Here is a 20,424-nt window from a genome sequence, read left to right on the forward strand (position 1 = left end):
TGAAGATACCTAAAGATAATTCTTTTGAATTCTTTATCAGAGAGTTCCAATGCTGCTTCTTCCTCAGGGATGTGTTCTGGGTCTGTATCCTGCTCCCTTTTTTCTACCACTTTATCCTGCTTCTTTGTTTGGACTGTGATGATCTGTTGTTTCCCAGGCATCGTGGCATTGTTGTACTTAGATCTCTGTTAACTGTTTTTGAAGAGCAGCCAAGGGTGATTCCAGCTCTTCTTGGTGGTTTTTTTTATCATTGGCCTTTTCAGTCTTCCATGTCCCAACTGTCCTTGGGGGTTGATGGAAAGCAGAACGTGTTCTTAAGCTCCAGGAATCTGCAAGAGCACTGTCTCTTTAAATATCCAAAATAGTCAAGCCACTTTTAAACCTTCAAAATGGCGGTGTCCTCCAGACTGGCAAAAGTCCACTTCTCAGCCCGCCTTTCTCTTCACTTTCTCTGTTTATTCCCCAGCCACCAGGGCAGTCCTCTGTGCAGTCCCTGGCTAGCAGAGCTCATTTTTAGGTTAATTCTTAGGTCCTACCACCACTCAGGAATCTCCAAGCTGTCTGTGTGATCAGGATCGCTCAGGATCGCTGCCAGACCGCAGCTCCATATGTCTCCTTTTTTGGTATTTTTATGCAAATTCTTCTGCTAGTTGGGGTTTAGTCCACTTCTATATCCTTCCCTTCAAGGCTCAGGGGTCCAAGATTATCTTGTGTCTGTGTTAATTGGTTTCCCTTTTCTTTGTTGAAGAGGGTCTGTGCAGTCTTTCTGCCTAGTCCGCCATCTTGCCAGAACTCCCAAAACTCATTCTTGTTGTCACTTCCATCAAGGCACAGGCAAAGGCACCTGCCAACTACTGTGGCAATGAAGGTGGATGGGGTATTCCTGGGGTCCTGTGCTTCTAATTTCATGCTGATCTTGAATTCATTGCTTTAAGGTGTGTAGGACTGTTTGAAACAATGGACAGGCTCTCAGACTGAACATGTTTCTTTTAAATATTTGTCTCAGGTAAAATGATCTAGCTCTAGGATGTCAGCAGTTTCTTGATATTTGGATGTAGACTCTGACCATATTTCAGTTTCCTAACATCATTGCCTAAGGCACTTGACTGCTAACCAGTAGGCTGGCGGTTCAAACCCACCAGCCACTCCTTGGAAGGAAGATGAGGCAATCTACTTCTGTAGTGATATCACCTCGGAAACCCAAGGAGGGGTCGCTATGAGTCGGGTCCAACTCGATGGCATATAACAACAAAAAACAACATCATTCTAGTCTAATAGTGAAGGAAGAGAGAAGGTTGTCGCTAGGCTGAATACCAAACCAAAAACCCACTGCTGTAAAGTCATATCCGACTCATAGAGACCCCTCCTTGGGTTTCCGAGGCAGTATAACTCTGGAAGTAGATTGCTCAATCTTCCTTCCGAGGAGTGGCTGGTAGGTTTGAACTGCCAGGCTTCTGGTTATCAGTCAAATGCCTTAGGCACTATGCTGCCTGAATAGTTGAATTAAATCTGGGCAAGAAGTTAAGAGGCTTAGGATTTATCCCTGGATCCACCAATACCTTGCTCTGACCTCAGGCAAGTTAACTTCTCTGTATGTTAATGTCTCCATCTTTTTGAGGATCTGGTTTTTTGCATGATACCATCAGCAACATCAAATAGGGCACCTTTCCTCTTTGGCAACATGGAGAAATCTGCGGATGCGGGGCATCTCGGGGAGCTGAGAGGCTCATTCTCGTCCTGCCACCATGTTTCTGCTGCCACAAAATATTTCTGTTTTGCAGAATTGCCTTGTGTTTCCAAATTTGTCCTCCAAGAAAACAACAAAGAGTGTTTATCAGAACATTATATTTTTATTTTATCAGGGTATTTATGTTTCTATGTGTAAGGAAATTGAACAATTCCTCCAGGAAATAAATTAAGTGAATATTAAAATAATAAAAATCATATAAATATATTTTGTTTTCCATTTACCTACCAACAGACTTTCTTTTAAGAAATCGAGAGATACTATTATGACTCACAAAACAAACTTGCTCGAGAAGTGGTGCTTTGTTATATCACTAATGCACACATCTTTGAATGAGAGTTGAACAATTCCAAAAAGAAATTAAATATAAACAAATTTTGTATACCATAACAATTTTGTTTTCTTTTTCATTTTGGACTGAGGGGTCATATATAACCTCACATTCAGTTCTCTCTTGTCTACCACATAAGACACTGTAATCATGTGATTCATAATGTATCTGGTCCTGTCCTGTACAAAATGAACCAAGACATGTCTTCAGATTGAGCATCCCTTGTATCATACTCTTTCTGATCATCCTCACCTCCTTCTGGTATCAGCAGTTGTCCAATGAATGGTGAAGATGCAGTATCAAAGGACAGAAAGTGAGTACACAAGTTTTTAATTTTTATTTCCATATGAAAAACATCGAGGAGATCTGGGAAGGGCCTACCAACCAACAAATTAAATTATTTCTGACTGCTTTGTAAGTACTATCTCTTTGACTATCTCAGACCTGAAGAACAAAATTACATGTTCCAAATCAATTTTTTATGCACAAATTTTAAGTATAAATTTTGTGTTATTGTCCAACTTCAAATGTAAATTTTATTTTATAAATTTAACTTGTGTAAATGTTATTTATTTTTAATTATTCAAATGTATTTGCTATGGTAGAACCAAAATTATGTTATCATAATTGGCACAAGGAATGGCTGATGCAGTTGTGGAGGCTGGCAAGTCCCAAGTCCAGGTCAAACATCAAGCTGGGGGCTTCTCCTGATTCCCACAGCTGCGGGGACTGAGGAACCCAAGATCCACAGGCTGTATAGCAGCTGCTGGCTCTGGAGGATGACAAAGATTGGCAGGTAAAATGGCAGATTGTTGGCTCACAGACATCAAAGGCAACAATCCCAAGATGGGTAGGCAATATGGCAGGCCACTGGCTCAAGTCCAAGAACCTATGTGCTAAATATTAATCCTTTAAGATCCAGCAGAAAGGCAGAGAGTTTTCCCAGGACATCCATATATATATGTATATATATTGGAAGCAGGCCATACACGTAAGGAAACTCCCTTTCAACTGATTAGCTGCTCATAGCACATCTCATAATGGAGGTGATTACTTTTATCAGATTTCATCATGGAGAATGACTACATCATAATTTGTAAACCACTCAGAATCATGGTCCAGCCAAACTGACTCACAATCTTAACTACGACAATAGCTAACACACACACACAACTCATATATATATGTATGTATGTATGTATGTATGTATAACTCACAGTTTGGTTTTTGTTTTAGGTCTCTCACTTGCATTAATGTGGCTCTGCCCTTGCTGGGGATTGGTTATTTTTGCCATCCTGCTAGGCTTAAAGGGAGCCAAACCCAGAGGTTGGGCGGTGGTGGTGAAGGAGGAGGGACCTCACTGACACCCAGAAAAGAGCCAGAAATGAAATTTTCTTTGGACCCGGGTTTCCTGCACTGAGAACCTCCTAGACCCAAGAAACAGAGCTGCAACACTGTAGGGGGTAGATGACACAGTAGGCTTCCTGGCCCATGGAGTAAGAGAGTTGACTACCTTCAGGCAGGAGGCTTCCTGGTAGAGGGGGTGTCTCTAGGAACTTATCTGCAGAGCTAGAGCTTTGTACCTGAGCAGAACAGAGGCAAGGCCAAGGGCTGAGAGAGAGGCCTACCTGTGGGTACCACTAAGATGAAGCTGTCTTGATTAAAGAACTGTAGCCTGAGTAGTTTCTGTTCCTTCCCAGTTGATTATGATCCTGAGATATAACCTGTTACTATCCTAATAGTTACTATCCAATAACTACTAGGAATATGGTCCATGAAGTCTGTGTGGCCATTGCAACATATTATCAAACACAGCAGAGAAGTAGAGAGTGTCATGGGAAAGACAACTGGTGTCAAAATGGGTAGAAAATTTGGAGAGTGGAGGTATGCCTGAACTCTTCTTCATAGGAATCAGCCTTGGGCTGAAAATGATCTTGATTCACTCTTCTTCCCCTGAAATTAGGTGAGGTCTGATACCATGCCATTTTTACAGTATCCATGAAAAGTAAAGCTAAGAAATATTGCTTAGTATACTTAGTATTGGGAGCTCTGGTGGTGTAGTGCCTAAGGCATTTGACTGCTAACCAGAAGGCTGGTGGTTCAAACCCACCAGCCACTCCTCAGAAGGAAGGTTGGGCAATCTACTTCCATAATGATACCACCATGGAAACCCAAGGAGGGATCACTGTGAGTTGAGTCAACTAGATGGCAGTGAGTTTTTATACGTAGTATAGTCCATGTTTGGAGTGGTGCTTTGCTTTGAATTATGCTCCCCCAAAAATATGTGTTGGAGTCCTAATCCCTATAATTATTTTTTATAACCCTAATTAGGAATAGAATTGTCTTTTTTATGCTAATGAAGCCCTATCAGTATAGGTTATTATGTCCTAAACCTAATTACTGCTGAGTTATAAAGAGCATAGATCCAGAGACAAGAACAGAGGAAGATATACACTGAGGAACTGAGGAATGCTGGAAGAGATAGGATCTTTCTTTCCCCAGTGCCAGAGCCCTGAATTCAGATTTCTAGTCTCCTAAACTGTGGGGAGGGGAAAAAAAGAAAAATAAAAAAACAGTCTTTAAAGAAAATACTTGTGGTATTTCTGTTACAACAGCACTAGCAAACTAAAACAATTGATTATACAACTTTAGCCCAGAAATGCCAGCAACATTCCCTTTGTCTCTTATGATCTGCCTGAATGGTCAGTAGTAGGCTCAGCTGTCATTTCCTCCTAATAATAGACAATTGGCTATTAGAGGAGTTATGCTTTAACTCTGGTTCAATCAAAATCTGGTTAAACTCTGGGTGACTCCAACTTGCAAATCTGCTGGACCTTTGGCAGCCAGCTTCTAACATGTTCCCAGTGATCCCTACCTCCTGGTATTCAGACATGTGTAGTCAGTCTCCCCTCACCTTTGTCGTGGTTTGCATAACCAAAAGAATACAGCAAAAGTGATAGTATACCCCTTCTGAGATTAGGTTATAAATGGCTATGTCTCTATTCAATCACTGACTCTGAGGGAAGTCAGTTGTCATTTCATGAGGACAGCCTATGAAGAGGCCAATGAGGCAAGGGCCTGATGACTCCAGTCCCAAGCCAACAAGGATCTGAAACCTGAAGACGATCATGTGCGTGAGTTTGGAACTGGATCCTTCTCGAGCTGTCAGATAATCGCAGCTCTGACTATATCTTTGTGAGAGACCTTGAATCAAAACTACCCCCTAAGCAGTTCCCAGTTTCCTGTTCCTCAGAAATTGTGAGATAATTAATATCTATTGTTTTAAGCAGTTAAGTTTTGGAGTAATTTGTTTCACAACATTAGATAACTAATACTGGTCCTGTTCTCTGATTTAAGGAGCTCTGGTGACACAGTGGTTAAGTGTTGACTGCTAACTGTAAGGTGGGCAGTTCAAACCTGCCAGGGCTCTGTAGGAGAAAGATGTGGCAATCTGTTTCCATAAAGATTACAGCCTTGGAAACCCTGTGGGGCAGTTGTACTCTGTCCTGTAAGGTCACTGTATTTGGACTTCTAGCATCCGAAACTGTGGGAATCAAGTCAAGGGCAATGGGTTTGGGGTTTTTTGATTCTCGGATTGGACTGTGACAAGTGGAAACTTGGTTTTCCCTTATTGTCATTTCAGCATTTAAAGTTTTCTTTAGGATCCACATCACTTGTGAGAACATTTGAAAAGTACATAAAGGAATCTTTATATACGAATATTTGACAGAGTTGACCCAAGATTTTCATGAAACAAGCTGACTACTACACTCGTGTAATGATCACATTTCTTTTGTCAAGTTTTCAAATTCAGAAGGGAAGTATGTTACATACACAAAGCACTTTTGATGTTAAAAGTGAAAGTCCAAAATCCCAAAGCCTCACTGAGGGCATTTTATGGTAAGTATTTTTTATGTCAGTAAATATGGAATTTAAAAAAAAAAAAAAAAGAGGATGCTGAGCTTTGGTTCTTCTTTGAGTATGTAGTTCTTTGAAATTACACCTGCACTAAAGCAAAAAGCTCTTGCCTAACTGCCCATCACAACTTAGAGCAATGGGTTTTCATTTTCTCCAGATTTGTTTAGAGACAGAGCAAAATACTTATTTCATACATCACTGGAACCAACACTGGTCTTTAAACATAAGTAAATTATAATTATCAGATTAATTTATCTGCAGTCTGTATGTTCTCATTATTTTTCCTGGAGGTATCACTGATTCCACTCCAAAAGTAGAGAAACAACTTCACTTTACTTATTGTGAGAAAAGACCCTATCTGTGGAGTGCTTTTTGAATGAGAATATATGTATTAAAAAATGTACTTTAGACACAGACCTTTCTCTTTACATAATAAACTTCACAGTCAAATACAGGGTATTTCAGTAACTGTACAGATTAAATAATATATTCGTAAGAAAAAATACAAGTTAGTCTATGAACACATGGCTCAAGGCAGCCAATGTTCATAATTAGTTTCTAAATATTTTGCAACGAATGCACTAAACCCAGCAGTATTGTGGTTTTTCCACATCTGTTTCATTCTTTACATCTTCAAGGAAATGAAAATCAGGAACATCTCTGCCTCCTTCTGTAACTGAAGTGGTTACAATATTGGTAGTTCTGATTTATTTATATTCTGCACTTTTGTAACATTTTCCATTTCCTAATACAAAATCAACTTACATTATTTCAACATCAGAAACTGTTCCACCATGAGGATTCTCTACTCTGCCACCCACCACCAACAAGATTTCAGAGTGACCATATGACATAATGCTTCAGCCAACTGGTTACCTTATCATACAGTAGAATATTGTTAATGATCATTTTATGTCTACTTCAAAATGTTTTAATATTCAAAAGATGTGTATGTTGTGTACATATAAAAGGTGCTGATAATAATTAACTCATGGGAAGTATACAAGATGAATTCATGCATGATTTTCCCCATCGATATTTTTCATGAGTCTCATCAACATTCTAATAAGGATTCAGTAATTCCTCAGCTAACAAAAGATTCTATTTTTATTGCTTTACTCACAATGTGAATAATTATACATAAGCAGGAAATATTGGCAGAAATTATGTTCATTGTCTTTAGTTAATTCTCCAACCCAAATTTCCACTAGAGAAGATGCAGATGAAGACCAACGAGCATTTCCTCAGTAATTGTACTTCTGTTTTGCTGTCTTATTTTAAAGGAGTAAATGGTAGGTAGCATGTTGAATATTCTACATTATTATCTCCTTGTTTGTTGTTGTTATGAGTCAGAACCGACTCACAGCGACCCCTCCTTGGGTTTCTGAGGTGGTATCACTACAGAAGTAGATTGCCCAACCTTCCTTCTGAGGAATTGCTGGTGGATTTGAACTGCCAGCCTTCTGATTAGCAGTCAAGTGTCTTAGGCACTATGCTACCAGAGCTCTTAGGTGCTTTCAAATATCAGAGGACTATAGTAAAATATTTTTGGACTCTGTTTTGAGATCCTATCTTAAAAAACCTCTCAGTTCCTGTGATGAGCAGTTTGCCTACCCACACCCCAACTGGTTCCCTTATTACGGTTCTAACATTCCTGGGCTACAATATGCATACACAAATGCCAGAGGCCCCCAGGTGCCTAACACCCAAGGATGACCCCTTCTTTCTTCTTCCTTCAGCCTGCAGAATTATTCAAAATGCCTTATTCCCAGTAACACAGGAAAATCTAAAACCACCCTGTTTAGCTCTGGTGGTATAGTGCCTAAGGCATTTGACTGCTAACCAGAAGGCTAGCGGTTCAAACCCACCAGCCACTCCTCAGCAGGAAGATGGGGCAATCTACTTCCATAGAGATACCACTTTGGAAACCCAAGGAGGTGTTGCTATGAGTCAGATTTGACTCGATGGCAGTGAGTTGGGTTTTTTGGTTTTTAGCATGCATAAACTGCACCTACAGTTTTGGCTTGTGGTGTGGCCCATTGTGAAAGCCTTCTTTACTTCAGAGTTGTCAATAATAAAGAGTCTGCCTTTCATTTATCTAAGTGTCTTTGTGATGTGTACAACCATCTAAAGAACCTAAATCATATCTAATATTATTTAATTATGAAAGAGGGAAGCAGGGACTAGGATGTGTTTGTTGGAGTGAGCTAATGAGTGGTTCTTTATCCAAATGTTTTTCATTTGAGGTTGTATTTTTTCCTTATAAGTCAAGTCAAGAAAAGTTAACACCTGATATTGTTTCAAGTGGCGTAGTGCCTAAAACTTTGACTGCTAACCAGAAGATTGGTTGTTCAAACCCATCAGCTGCTCCACAGAAGGAGCATCTACTTCTGTAAAAATTTACTGCTTCAGAAATCCAGTGGGGGTTGCTATGGGTCAGAATTGACTCGATGGCTGTGAGTTTGGTTTGGTTGGTTTACTGTTTCAAGTGGTCTCTGAGTGGTGTAAATGATTTGCTTTTGAATACTAGTGGAGTCAAACCCATGTAGCAGGTGCCACAGAATAAAGGGCTGTGATAAAGAGTACAGCCAAGAAAACCTTTTGGGGCAGTTCTACTCTGCAGCATACAGGGTTGCTATGAGTTGGAATCAACTTGACAGCAATGGGTTTCCTTGGTTTACTGTTTCAAGTGCAGGGAAAAAATCTTTCTGCACTTACATAATGGTTCCAAGGAACCTTTAACAAGAGACAGACACTTTCATTTCACAATTAGAAATAATGATTGCCTTACTTTACCTGGCATTGAGTATTAAATGAGAAACTGTAACAAGCATCTAGCAGAGTCTCTGGCATAACCAGTTGCCATTCTGTCCATTCCAAGTTATGGCATTCCCACCCTGTTGTTGTTCTTATGTGCTGTCGAGTCAGACCCGACTCATAGCGACCCCTCCTTGGGTTTCTGAGGCAGTATCACTCTGGAAGTAGATTGCTAACCCTTCCTTCCGAGGAGTGGCTGGTGGGTCTGAACCACCAGCCTTCTGGTTAGCAGTCAAGTGCCTTAGGCACTATGCTACCAGAGCTCAGTTCTTTCTAGCTGTTTCTAGCAGCTTTCAAAAATAAGTTTAAAATCAAATGTAAAATTGAACATTTTAATCTTTTCAATCCCTTGAAAATATATGTGTGTTTATTAAGAAAAAAAAAATGTAATCATTTGAAAGACGTTGTTTTTAATTTGTTGAAGATTGAAGCTGCATATTATTCTTTTTTATATTCCCCCTGAGTTCTTAGCATAAAATCTCAAGTACGGCAAGTATCCTTCAAATGTCATTGATTTGAATTTATTGTTAAACTGCTGTAAGTTGGAATTTCTAGCCTATTTGTGGGGAAAAAAATTAGGGAGTAAAATGCAACTATCTTTGGGAGAAGTATTGCATTCATCTAGATTCATCCTGTCATTCATTCATTCAATATTTTTTACTGAACACATTGGTCATGAGTTCTGGCCTACGAGTAAGCACATAGGACTGACTTTACTACTACCATCACCTCCACCACCCCTGGATATGAGACTCTTCCCAGAAAATGGGAAATCACTGTGGGCAGAGCTATCTCCATCCAAATCCCAGATGGGAGAGGGGCTATTAGAAAAGTAAATAAGCAATTATAATATAAGAGAATTCGTACTGAAAATTATTCATGAGGAGTACCTGACCTGAATGTGAAGGATCAGGAAAGACTTTCCGGAGTGGCACTTGAAAACTTAGAGTGGGGGACAAGAAAGAGACAAAGGAAGTGAGCAAGGAAGAGTGCTCCAGGCAGGGGCATGGCATAAGCCAAAGTGTGGGGTGGAAGAGAGGACACAACAGGTTTGAGAAAAAGAGAGGAGTTCGTTCAGTTTGGCCAGGGGGTAAGAGAACATGGGAAGCTGTGGCAAGAGTTCAGGCTGCCTGGTAAGCACATGTCACATAATGCATTCCACATTGGCTGCATCATGGAGGATTAGAGGAGGGGCACACTGGAGCAGCAGTTAGTCTGCAGAGTGTGGAAGAATGAACAGCTTCATTTGAAAAGCCTGCACAGAGTCAATGGCCATGGGGAAGCATACCAAGATCTAAGTGGCTGATGCATTTCTCTTCCTGGGACTCAATCATAGAAGGCAAGGGGAAGAGAAGGAAAAGCCCAAGACTCTTGAGGAGGTATGGGGGAAGGGAGTGGAGCGCACAGGAGAAAGGCAATAAAAACAGACTGTAAACTTTTCCTAGTTCATTATTTTACCCAAGGCCAGCTCTGGTCCCAGTGTGAGTTTAATATAGAATTTGTCCTTTTCCACAATGAGTACTTAGAAAAGCCTTTGAAAAGTGTTTCAGAATGTCTTAAAATTATCCACTGGAGAGGCAGACTATTGGCATTTAACAATGCCACTGTTCAAAGATGCTCTTTCCTTGTCCTTTTCATGGCACTTGAGGACCTTTGGGTGGAATTGTCTCTGAGCACTGTGAAAATATCAAAATAAAACCATACAGAAAAGGACAAGCTGTAACTTGGTGCCGTCCCTCACCCCCGTCCAGCCACTCAGAATTGTAGCATCCTTCTCAGAGACGAGAAACAGAAAAAGAGACTTTAAATTCTAGAGTGTCCACAATTGGTTTCCAGAATCAGAGCTACCTTAACCATTTATTCTCTTTTGGAAGGGATTTATCATCTCAGTTCCAAAATCACAAGAATGTCCCTATATGGGTTAGCATAGTTGATAATCAAGCATCACTATGAGTAAAGAACATGTAAATTGAAAAATGTGATCAAAGTATTTAATAAGTCAGTCATAAAGGGTCCTTAAAAAAAACAGGCACCTCTATCTGTGGAACAGTGAAAAGTCTCTGAATCCTGTTCCATTTATGAGAAAGAAACTAAGAAATAATACCTTGTGTGTATATAGATCTATCTGCATCTGTACCCACAAACTCCACCTTCCCACCTGTTGCAATGGGTGAACAGCTCATGCGTCTTTATCTAAGTCAACCCCTCTACCAGAATGTCCATGTATATATACTGGATACAAGCCATGCCCCAGAGGAAATTTCCCTTATAATTAATTGGCTGATCACATCAGATTATGTCATGGGGATGATTACATCCTTATATAACTGCCAAATAATATCATGACATAACTGCCAAATTGCATCATTACAACACTGCCAAACACTGAAAATCATGGCTTAGCCAAGTTGACACACAACTTTAATTATCACACATGACTAAAGATAGGCATGTCAAAGTTAGCATATCTACCCCTGAATTCCTGTTCTTTCTCTCCAAAACCTGCTCCTACAACAGTGTTCCCCTTCTCCATAAAAGACAGCTAGCTCCATTCTTTAGTTGCTCACAGCAACACTCTGGGAGACATTTTTGATCCCCTTATTTCCTTCACACCCCACATCTAACCCATCAACACACCCAGTTAACTCAATGTTTCAACTATGTTTGGACTCCAGTCATTTTTTATCTCCATCACCATGCCTAGCCACCATCACCTCTCACCTGGGTTATTGTAAAAGCCTCTGTTATAGATTGAATTATTCCTCTTACAAATAACCATTGATGTGATACCGTTTGGAAATTGGGTTTTTCTTTTGTTGTGTTAATGAAGTCACAGTAGTATAGGGTGAGTCCTAAACCTAATCCCTTCTGAGTTATAAGAAGACAAGAATAGGATGCAAAGACATAGGGGAAGATGCCATATGAAGACCAGACACACAGCAGATACATCTACATGTCCAAGAACTCCAAGGACTGCCAGCTACTAAAAGCTGAAACAGATCAAGAAGGACCTCCCTCTAGAGCCATGCCCTAAATTCAGACCTCTAGCCTCCTTAACTGTGAGAAAATAAATTTCTATTCTTTCGAGCCATTCACTTGCAGTATTTTCTGTTATGGTCACACTCGATAACTAAGACAGCCTCCTAACTGCTCTCTCTGCTTCTGCCATCATCCCTGTTATGGATTGAATTATATCCCCCCAAAAATTATGTTGAAGTTCTAACTCCTGTACCTGTAATTATGACCCTGTTTGGAAATAGGGAGTTTTCTTTTGTTATGTCAGTGAGGTCACACATGAGTAGGGTGGGTCCTAAGCCTAATTACTTCTGAGTAGTTCTGAGTAGAAGCTTATAAGGGAGATCTGGTGGCATAGTGACTGCTAACCAGAAGGCTAATGGTTCAAACCCACCAGCCACTCCTCGGAAGGAAGGTTGGGTAATCTACTTCCATAGGGATACCACCTTGGAAACCCAAGGAGGGGTCGCTATGAGTCAGAATTGACTTGATGGCACTGAGATATATATATATATATATTTTTTGGTTTAGTAGCTTATAAAAAGAGCAGAATAGACAGACACACAAGGACAGATACTACATGACAATAGAGGTAGATGCATCTGCAAGTAAAAATGGAATGCTAAAGCTTGCCAGCAGTTACTAGAAAGTAGGAGAGAGGCCCATAGAATGAATCAACACAGCTGAGACCATGAATTTGACTTTCAGCCTCCAGAACTGAGAAAATAAATTTCTATTCTTTAAAGTCATCCACTTGTGGTATTTTTTGTTATGACAGCCCTAGAAAACTAAGACACTCCCTTTCTATGCCTATAAAATCATTCTAACCTTTAATTCAGTTCATGTCACTACTCCATTCAAAACCTCCTAGCAGCTCCGATCTCAAAATGAAATCCAAAGGCCTGCATGATCTACCTCCCCCACCTATCCACAACCTCTCAGTTCTCTCCCACTACCGTCCTCTCTCTTTTCACTCTGCTCTGGCCACCCAGTTGCTATCTGCCCGCCTCTGACATGCCAAGCACACTCACACTCCCATTTCAGTGCCTTTTACTAGTGGTTCTCTCTGCTGGACATGCTTTCCTCACAGGGATCCAAGTGGCTGGCTTCCTCCTATCCTCCAGGTCTCTTGAAGAACGTCATCTCATTACAGAGGATAACCCACTGCCATGGAGTCAGATCTGACTCATAGCGACCTCTCCTTGGGTTTCTGAGGCGGTATCTCTACGGAAGTAGATTGCCCAACCTTCCTACTGAGTGGCTGGTGGGTTTGAACCGCCAGCCTTCTGGTTAGCAGTCAAGTGCCTTAGGCACTCTGCCTTATCCTTGGCCAACCTGTGTAAAAGAGCACTCTTCTGCCAATCTTGTGGATTTACCCTGCTCTGTTTTTCTAAGTAAAATTATCACAGCTTGATATATGTTTATTTTCTGATTTCCTCCACTACTATGCACACTTTATAAGAAAAGAAATGAACTCTTTTTAGTTATTGCTTATCCTCAGTGCTTAGAAAAATGTAGGTACATAGTGTGTACCTAGTAAACATTAGAATGATCAGGAAGATGATGAATTGGAACAGTGGCCAGAGAGAATTTAGAGATGACTCAAAGCAGCAACTTGTGGCAGATTAATGCCTTAAGCAGCCCTCAGAGAGTGTGAGGCAGACACTTTTGGAATACCTCATGTTCCCAGCAAAATTCATAGGCTTCCTTGTGTGTAGGGTGCTATACTATTTTTGGAAACAAATTGTTCTTACAGGCTTTATAAGAGAATAATAACATCTACCCAGAAAGATTTCTGAGAGAAATATATAATAAGCCCATTGTGAAAGGACAATGCTTATTACTGCTTTCTGTGGATGAAAAAGGCCAAAGGCTCGTTCACAAGTCAAGGTAGCATGGAATATTCTCCTGCAAACATATATTTTCATGTTCTTACCAAAAAATCTGAAAGTACAATACTAGGCTGGAGCTATTTAAAGGCCAGATTGGCCTCGACACACATAAACCAAACAAGATGCCAAACAAGATGGATTAAAGATAATATTTCACAAATCTTTTAAAGTAAGCAGATTTAGAGTTTAACTCTCATTAGGAAAAGTTTATTTGAAATCTGTTGAGAGGGAAGGCATTATTTTTCTGCCTGTTTAGTAGTTAGAAATGTTTAGAGAGCAGCAGCTGTTTAAATCGTTGAGATGTGTAAAATTGTATTCAATAGCATTTTTAGACCAGGCATTAAGAATACTTTAAAGTGTTTGTCTACTGCATTAATTTTAATTATACTCCATTGGACTCACACAATGCTTTGAAATGCCTTACAAAATGCCCCCACGATCTTTTATTAATCATAACAAAAGCACCACGAAATTCCCCTGCTGCTGTTTCTCGCTCAGTAGCAGCAGCTTGCCTGTGAATGCCCTCTAATGTTCTCAGAGCAAACTGCAAATTATCTATCACAAAATTCACAGCAATACCCAGTAGTGCAAAAGGGACTTCTCAGAAAATGTCAACACACAACAATCATGTTATCTAAATAAAACACCCTCTTCCCTACCCGGGTCAAAAATTCCAGCCTGTGTGCTGAAAAGCATCTTTTTCCCAGACCCTTTTTTTTTTTTTTTTTTTTTCCAATTTTTCAAGGACTACTGTTTCAATTCTATAGAAAAAGGAAATGTCCTTAATTTGAGATCTACACAGTTGTCAGATAACTATCAATTCTGAGGTTTGGAAGGCTGTGTTGAGGCAAATACAAGAGGAGAAGAAGGGAAAGTGGTAAAGCCCCCATGTATAATGGGGATTTGCATTTTTCCCCCAGGAAGTCTCAAAGAAATGAACTTCAATTCTTTAAAACAAGGGCAATTAATTGAACCAGTTTTCCTTGTCCTTAAAGATGGAACATGATTTTAAATGCATAATATTACCTACAGCTTTTATCTACAGTGTTTTTTGCAACTAAAGTGTTTGGTTTCTGATCAGCAATTCTGTCTTCCTTTAAAAACTAATTATAGTCAAATTCATTATTTTTATGCCAAATCTAAGCAGAAACCTGTTGATATAATTATAACAAGAAAACTCCTTGTTTTATATAAACCAGGAAAGTATGCAGTTAGGTTGAGTCACACGAAATTGCCATCAAAGAACGGCTAAATATTGCAATTGCATGTATGGTTCAGCCAAATACACACAGCCCAGAGCATTAGGTCTCTGACTAAGGGCACAAACAGTCCTCCAGAGTGCAGCAGCTGCAGAGAATGGGGAGGTAGGGAGAGACACATAAAAATCTAGCAGAATCACTACACAGAGCACTTGAGGGTGGAGATGAGACAAACAGCCAAGAACTGACTGATAGAAACTGAGCAATTTTGCTTCACATATGTCAGTTTATACTGCTTCATCCTTTTGTTGTTTATTGTTGTTGTTATGTGCTGTCGAGTCGGACCCAACTCATAGCGACCCCTCCATGGGTTTCCAAGGCGGTATCACTACGGAAGTAGATTGACCAACCTTTCTTCTGAGGAACAAACAAGTCTTGCTCATTCCAGTAGCAGCTAAACAGTGCTGATGAGCTGGCCTCTATGAAAACTTGAAAACTTTAGCTAGATAAAAAAGGGAGCTCTGGTGGCTCAAACCCACCAGCCAGTCCTCGGAAGGAAGATTGGGCAATCTACTTCCGTAGTGATACCACTTCAGAAACCCTAGGAAGGGTCTGAGCTGATTTCATTCATATCTATTATGTCCTCCCACCTTATCTAAAATATATTCTGTATAATTGTGTAAAAATAGTTTTCTAAACTTTAAAATGTTTCCCTTTAAATGCACATTATTTCTGTAATAGCACTATATAAATTGGTAAGGTTTAAAAATTCCTTAAAATTCTTCTGTGGATAAAGTTTGTTGTCCTTGTTAACTAGATGGTGCCTGGCTACCAATGCCAACCACTCAGAAAAGGATCAAAATTGGAGATCCTGGATAGAGTAGGAGGAAAAATGTGGAACAAAATTCAAAAACAAAAAAATGACTAGAATTACTGGTTGGATAGAGACTGGTGGAAGCCCCGAGACTATGGCTGCAGGTCTAGAAATAGACTCACTTCCATGTTTTGACTCAGCCTGAAAGACCAAACTGGCTACTCTAAACTTGGCTAAGACATCCTTAAACCTCAAAAATAAATTCTACCTGCACACCCCATACCCTCCCCTGCTCTGTGAAACCTCAAGGATAAGTTCCACCTGCAGACAACCCCATCCCCCAGCCTTGTCAAAAACAACCCCACTTCCTAGAAACTGCAACTCTTGCAAAACCCCATGCGCACCAGAGATCCCTATAAAAAGGGGCAACACTTCCCCCATGCACGGCTTTACTGTGCTACTGGCATTGTTCATGTTGCTTCTTGAGTGATCCCCACAGGGTTTTCTTCAATAAAGCCTGCTGTGATCTGTTGAGGTCATGGCTATTTCTTCTTTCCTTGCTTTCACTTTAACTTCTGTACTTCCTCACTTTCCTAACAAATGGTGCCAAAACCCGGGACAGGGTTGAGTCACCCCATCTCCCCTTTTCCTTCTCTTCCTTCCTTCCTTAGCCTACGGATATCTCTAGGGAAGCTTCAAGCTCACTAATAGGCTAAACAGCTGCCGGAAAGCTACCCAAAGCCTCCCTCTCCCTGAGAGTATGACTTTTGCAGCTTCATTGCCACATGAGCTGGGCAAGGGCTATAATAGTCCTTTATTGGATACCCTGGAAACTCCCTGGGGGAAGTCAGAACCCTGGGCTTGGACTCACTATCTAAAACCCTCTTTCCATTTTCACCGACCTCCAGATCTGGGGACATTTGCCATTTCTCACCACACAAACACCACCGGCCATTTATCAGTCCTTCTCAGGGCCTTGTAAGTCCCCTTTGTGACCCCCTCTCATCTTCTCTTCCCTATTCGATTTCTGGTCCCCTGCAGAAATGTCCCGTGGTGACCATATGGTATTTTATCACCATCTGGATTCCAGGAGTCCCCCTGTGTCACCTCCTTTTGTCCTCTTCCCTATTCAATTTCTGGTCCTCTGCAGAGGTGCCCTGCAGTGACCCTCCACGGTTTTATCACCCTCCAGACTTCAGGAGTCCCCCTCTTTAGTGAAGGTTTGAGACATGTCCCCCTTCCCTGAGAGGGCCCAACCCAGCATGGCCAGTCAGTGAGGATGCTCTCCGACAAGCCAGAGCCCTGGCTTTTGAGCCTTCTCCAGCTCTCTTCTTTTTCTCTTGTCTTCTCTGTCTCACAGTTTCCCAGGCATGGGAGCTGGTCCATCTGCACCTTCACCCACCTCATCCCTCAGATGCCTTCTCCAAAACCTCAGAACCTTATATCTGGCCCCGGACATAAAACCCAAAATTCTCCTCTGACTATCCACCCACATTTAGCCTCAATATCAATTAAATAATAGTAGTCGATGGCCTGGATTTGGAGCATTTAACCCAAACATTTTACAAGATCTTGGTAACTTCCTTCACTGAAATGTCAAATACTCTGAGGTTCCCTATATCCAAGCCTTCTTTTATCTCTGCTCTTGACCTTTGCAAATCATGCTGCCCTGTCCAACTTTTACTTGCTGACACTCCTTTCCCCGAAACTTCTAAGAAACTAACTCCACGAGATATCCCCTCCATTTCCTCTTTGGCCCCAACTTTCACTGATTCTGACCCAGCAGATGACCTCCCCATCAACCCCACAATTCCAGCAGACCACCTCCACCCCCTCCTGCCTCAGACCCCACTACCCCACCCCCCATTCTAACTCCTCCCCCAGACTCTACCCCCCTTTCCCTTCCTTCACCCCCAGCCACCAGATCAAAAACAGCACTCCAACCCCAACCCATGTTTCCTTTAAGGGAGGTGGCGGGAGTTGAGGGACCAGTCCAGGTCCATGTTCCCTTCTCAATGGCAGATATGTCCCAAATAGAGGGAAATCTGGGGTCTTAGATAACCCAGTCAAATTTCGTAAGGAATTCCTCTGCCTTACACAAGCTTATCACCTTACCTGGTCAGATATTTACTATATCCTCACTGCCACCCTAACCCCAGACAAACAGTCTTGTATCTGGCAGGCAGCAAGGGACCATGCTGACCAGCTCCATGGCCAAAATAGAGATAATAACACAGAAGCTGATCAAAGCCTTCCAACTAGTAAGCCAACTTGGATATATCAACAAGGAGACTCCAGCATTAATCGCTGAGATCGCATGATCACCTGTCTAGTTGAAGGAATGTTAAAAAATACCCACACCCAGGTTAACTATGAAAAAATTAGAGAAGTTACTCAGAAACCTGATGAAAACCCCTTTCTTCTCATGGCCTGTCTGATGGAAGCCATTACCAAATATACCAATCTTGATCTCAATATCCCCAAGGGCACTCTCTTCCTACGTGTCCAATTTATCAGCCAATCAGCCCCTGATATCAGGAGGAAATTTCAGAAACTTGAACAAGGTCCCTGTGGTAGGTGGAGCTGTGTGTCAACTTGGCTGGAGGACAATTCTGTGTGGTTTAAGCAATTGTGATGTGGGTTGTTCCAATGATGGGATCAGATGTATATGTTTTGAGCAGTCAGTCCATCGAAAGGGAGTTTCCCTTGGGGCATGGCCTGCTTCCAGTGTATTTATGGATATCCTGGGAAAAGAGACACTCTTCTGTGGATTGGGATTCTGTTGTGCTGCCTACAACTGTCCATGAGCGAACAATCCACCATTCGGCCTGGAGATTTTGGATTCATCATTTGTTGGAGTCAACAAACAGCACATTGCCTGCCAACCTTGAGCTCCTCTGCCTCTGCAACTGTGTGAGTTAGAAAAAGCCTCCAGCTTGATGTTTGATCCAGGAACTTTGGACTTGCCATCTTCTATAAGTGTGTGAGCCATTTTCCTAAGATAAATTTCTCTTTCTCTCTCTATATAAGATTTACTGGGTTTGTTTCTCTAGAGAACCCAGCCTAAAACAGTCCCTAAGCATCCCGAAAGGGAAAAAGAGAACCACCTTAAAATAAAGTGCCAGCTCCTAGCCACAGCACCTCAGGGTCCCAGCCAACCACAACTCTAGCCAACAGCCCTTCAAGACCTGGGGACGAACCTCAAAATTAATGAAGCCTCCAGGGGCCTGTTTCAGGTGCAGCAATCATGGACACTGGGCCAAAGTGTGCCCCAGTCCTTGACTGCCAAACAACCCATGCCGTACCTGCAGACAATGGGGACATTAGTTGATGGACTGACCCTTGGTATGGCTATCCTCAAACCCAAAAACCCATACCGTTATTAGAATGAGGGGGCCTGGACTCCGCTGCCCTCCTCACCAAGTGTGGCGATCCTGAGGAGCCCAGGGTCATGGGGACAGTGGCTGGCCAGACTATTTCTTTTGGGTTGACACTGGGGCATCTCTCAATCCTAATATGCTGGTCTGGACGATCTATTGAGACCCTCAATCTATCATGGGAGTGTCAGGATCCATTTCCCACCACCAAAAACCCAACCCCTTTTATGCTCATTTGGAAATATAACCTTTACTCACTCCTTTATTGTAGTTCCCCAACACCCAGTTCCCTTAATAGGATGAGACATCCTTCATAAACTTGGAGCCTCCATTTACCTTCCCCCTTTAAATACCACAACCGTGTTCTTACTTCGCACCTGGACTGATCTATCCCTCCCCTCCCCTCCCATCCCTGAACCCTTGCCTCTGAGATGTAAATCCAACTGTTTGAGATACTGACCATCCCGGAATAGCCCTTCATCATACCCCAGTTGTAATCAAACTTTTCCTTTGTCCTCCTCCTAATCCTCACCAGTGTATCTCCTCCACCTGGTACCCTTTCTCCCCTTGGCCCTGACCCTCGTGTTACCTAAGTACCTCAATCAAACAATCCATTTAACCCCTTCCCTCCTCAAACAATCCAATTCTTTGTTGGCACCAGTGTGCTGGGTCTGCCCCCATCTCTCATAAGCTATTAACCAAGCTTTTCCAGTGTCTCTACAAGTATGGCTACACATGCTGGATTTCACTACCATTTAGACCTGCACCCAGAATATGAAGCAATATGATGTGGTGACAGCTGGAACAGAGAAGACCTATGCAAAAAGCCCAATAACAATAACTTCAAAACAGCCTTAGGCACCCTCCAACCTTGCCAATGCCTCATTGGAGGGCCTATCCAGGCTCGTGTCACCCTAGCATACAAAGAACCTCTTTGTATCTCCCATCAGCCCTTCCCAAGATCTTCTGAAGTTGGGTCTCTATTACAAATAGCCTGCAATTTTACACTCTGTCCCAAGCCCACTAGGTCACCTTAACCTTCCCCTCCAGGCTGGGACTACATCTTACCTTAGGATCACAACACCACCCATGATCTCCACAGGTGGAACCTCTCCAGGCAGCCTCGATTGTCAAGGGTGAAACACTTGTCCTGACTGTGAGGCTGAGGCCGAAGTCCTAATAGCCTCCAGGGAAATCTTTAACCAGAAACCTTTTAGTGCCAGGGATTCTAACAAGTCTTTTAATGTTGAGATTCTAAACACTCCCTAGGGCCTTTATCTACCCTCCGGTCTCAGCAGGTATCAGCGATTTCCT

At 41.7% G+C, this 20,424-nt stretch overlaps 1 protein-coding gene and 1 pseudogene across 1 annotated transcript in view; both read right to left on the reverse strand.

The window, feature by feature from the left end:
- Positions 1–1,059, reverse strand: part of LOC122151387 — a 9,802-nt pseudogene extending 8,743 nt beyond the window's left edge.
- Positions 1–20,424, reverse strand: part of LOC103208311 (stonin-1) — a 107,235-nt gene that overhangs the window by 54,103 nt on the left and 32,708 nt on the right. The window lies entirely within an intron of this gene.

Source organism: Orycteropus afer, unplaced genomic scaffold (assembly GCF_000298275.1).
Source record: "Orycteropus afer afer isolate SDZICR_OR568_19922 unplaced genomic scaffold, OryAfe1.0 scaffold00423, whole genome shotgun sequence".
In the NCBI taxonomy this organism is placed as follows: domain Eukaryota; kingdom Metazoa; phylum Chordata; class Mammalia; order Tubulidentata; family Orycteropodidae; genus Orycteropus; species Orycteropus afer.